General features: G+C 29.8%; 1 long non-coding RNA gene across 2 annotated transcripts; it reads left to right on the forward strand.

The window, feature by feature from the left end:
* Positions 1 to 353: 353 nt before the first annotated feature.
* Positions 354 to 1,627, forward strand: LOC148935325 (uncharacterized). 2 transcript variants are annotated; one of them, XR_016140414.1, is made up of 3 exons: positions 354 to 790; positions 1,200 to 1,324; positions 1,576 to 1,627. It is a non-coding gene; the product is annotated as an uncharacterized LOC148935325 (long non-coding RNA). The 2 variants fall into 2 exon arrangements; XR_016140413.1 differs by lacking the exon at positions 1,576 to 1,627 and having other exon boundaries at positions 1,200 to 1,542.
* Positions 1,628 to 3,527: the final 1,900 nt, after the last annotated feature.

Below are 3,527 nucleotides of genomic sequence, written 5' to 3' on the forward strand. Positions count from 1 at the left end.
AACCATTTCTGTTGAAAAACTGGTTGAGATCTTTTTTTTGATTTTTCATCATTGTTAGATAATGATGATCCTTTTTTAAGATTATTTTTATGACATGCAGAATCTGCATGGCGAGAAGTTAATGAACTACATGAAAAATTCTTATTGCAAATGCTACAATGATACTGACTATTATTATTTGATACCTCGCGTATCCATGATTGATATTTATTATCAATAAGCCAAGCTTTTATAAAGCTTCGTTTACGTTTTTTGATTGATTCGTCACACATTTCCATATCAATTTTAAAAGGACAAAAAATCGAAAAAGATGAAAAGAGAAATAGAATATGAATATAATATGAAAATTATATGTATGCGTGTGTCACGGAAAGAGATCAGGATTCTGTTATTTGTTAAAATATTTTACGATCCTAAATCTCTCTCCGTATACGTATATGTGAATATATTTATATATATATATATATATATATATATATATACACGTATGTGTGTGTGTGTGTGTGTGTGTGTGTGTGTGTGTGTGTGTGTGTGTGTGTGTGTGTGTGTGTGTGTGTGTGTGTGTGTAAATGTATATATGGAAAGTTATACCTTTTAATCTCGAATATATTCTTCAATATTAAAAAGTTAAGATGGAGATACACGATACACGATGTGATCGAAAGATGGTACACGAAGTCACCGAAAGACAAATGAAATCGTCGCGCATCGTGAGATAAACAATGGAAAATCGAGATCATTGTTTCTTTCGGCGATATAGTGAGCAGCATATTTGACGACGCAATGGCAGGTTAGTTACAATTTATTATTATTTCAGAAATATAAATCACATTTTCAATGTAATTTAATATGCTTCATTATCATATGTGTGTGCCTGCATGTGCATGTGCCTGCGTGTGCCTGCGTGTACGTGTGCCTGCGTGTGCCTGTGTGTACGTGTGCCTGTGTGTACGTGTGCCTGCGTATGCCTGCGTGTGTCTGCGTGTATGTGTGCCTGCGTGTGCCTGTGTGTACGTGTGCCTGTGTGTACGTGTGCCTGCGTGTACGTGTGCCTGCATGTGCGTGTGCTGTGTGCGTACGCATGTACGTGTGTATTAAACTTTATCATTATCTGATATCAATAGTATAATCAGTAGTATAATAATGTTATTATATAATGCTATTATAATGTTACTATATATAGTTTATGTATTTTACAGAGCAAACGAAAAAATTTGCGGACATGCTGCAACAGCAGCAAAAACAACACGAGCTGCAAATGCAGCAGTTGAGAAAGCAGCATGAGCTGCAGTTACAACAGCTGCGGGAACAGATAAACTTGCTGGTAAGAAAAAGAACGCTTTTGTTGACAAACATAACAATTTGGACAGATATATAAATAATTTTATTGGATCTTTAAAATGATTATCTGTGAAATCTTATATTCAAATCGGTTGCTAGATCAGAAATTTATGAACATTATTATTATATTTAAGTGTCCTACGTAATAATATTGATGGCCCAATAAAATTATTTCCAGATCTGTATTTGGTTAATTTGTAATTTTTAGATTTTTCAAAAGTTTTTTTTATACAGAAACAACAACCGCAGCAGCAGCCGCAGCAGTAGCAGCAGCAGCAAGATAGTGGTATTATTTATTGAAATAATTATATGTATATAAATACACACATATATGTCATATATAATACATATATATGTAAACATATTAATTGACATTTAATTATTTTCAGTGCCTCATAAACGAAATGGTGGACGTTCCCATGCTGTGGGCCTTGCAAAGGGGGGACCGGATGTTATATAGTTGGAGGAGGGGCCGGAGGGGGAGAGGTGAAAGAGATAGAGGAAAAAATATAATTGTAAAAAAATATTATTTCAAATAAAAAATATAAAAATAAATTTAAATGGATTCATTATTATTAATTATTATTAATTATTAATTTAAGTAGATTAAATTTTTATTAAAATAAGTATTAATTATTCTTTTTAGTAATAATTAGTAATAATTTTATTTATTTTATTTTATATTATTTTAGTAATAATTATTCTTTTTAGTAATAATTTATCAAAGAAGCATTAAACATTTAAAAACTAATAATAATAATAAAAAGATAAGAGTGTTAACATAATTTGAATTTCTTTTTGCAATTGATATATTCATATCAGTTATTAATTTTATTATTATCTATTATTTATTAATATCATAAAAGCTATATAGTCTTTTTATATTTAGCTCCCTTTTACATAATAATATATCTAATATTTATTTTATATATTTATTGGTATATATATATAATATAAATATATATAATATATATATTGTTTATTTATATATTTATTTATATATTTATTCAGTTTTTAATAGCTATATATAAATATTTTTATAAGACCACAATAAATTTTTTTTAATATAATAATTACTTTTTGCAAATAAAAAGTGTATATATTGGCAAAGAGTGGATTTTTGTGTTTACAAATTTTAATTTTTATTTATGTATGAAAAAAATATATTGTAATAATATAATGTTATTAACTTAATAAAATATATGTATAAAAGTATATGTAAAAATAATCGACAATGACATCGCATGATTAATTCGTGTCATGTCATGAGACGCCAGCTTCAAATCAGCGGTACAGCATTTCTCGAGGAAGAAGAAGACAGCAGTTGTCGGTACTTCTTCTCTACCGCTCAAACTTGGCCGAAGCGCGGAGCGTACACGGACGAGCGCTCGCGCTAGTGTGTGTGCAGTCTATCCCCTCTACGTGCTGCAGCGTGACTGCAATCGTACATGAAATGGCATCCTTGGTGCGAGGCGGTGCGAGAAGAGTCCGAACTTGATCGTGACGGGGAATGTATGTCCTTGTTGCTAACCTAATTAAGTGCGCGGAATATCATTTCGCTTACGCATGAACGCTTACTAACTGTTCTATCCTCTCCGACATTCTTTTCTTCAATGTTTGTGATATTCACTTGGTTCATACTTCATAAAGACACTTCATAAAGACTATACTTTTAAGAAACTTACTGTGGGACCCTAAATAAAAGCATGTTTGTTAATTTGTGGACTTAATCAATTTACTCACGTTAAGGTATCTATAACACGATGCAACAATAATTATAATGTTGTTTATATTGATACTAAAATTGTATATTGATATTAAAATTACGTAGAAATGTGTATCTTTATTTTTCAAACGTTATGACACGTTATCTGTGATATAAATCGAGATCTATATCTCGTTAAATACATTTGAACAAAAAATTTAAATAATTACAGCTTTGAGCGCTTCTTGAATAAAAAGAAACATTTTAATATATGTGGCGTTTGATAAAATAAATCAAGATTTAAGTTTAAGCAGCATTAACACCTGGCAAATTTACTGAGAATTTGCATTAAAACAAACACATGTTTTATTTACATGTAACATACATAAATTTTATATACATATATATTAACATATTTATTTATTTATTTATTTATAGACGTAATCTTATTTTTCAAGTGGTTTTGTCTTTCTTAATGAAA

This window comes from Pogonomyrmex barbatus, unplaced genomic scaffold (assembly GCF_055798465.1).
Source record: "Pogonomyrmex barbatus isolate J1 unplaced genomic scaffold, ASM5579846v1 scaffold5, whole genome shotgun sequence".
NCBI lineage: Eukaryota > Metazoa > Arthropoda > Insecta > Hymenoptera > Formicidae > Pogonomyrmex > Pogonomyrmex barbatus.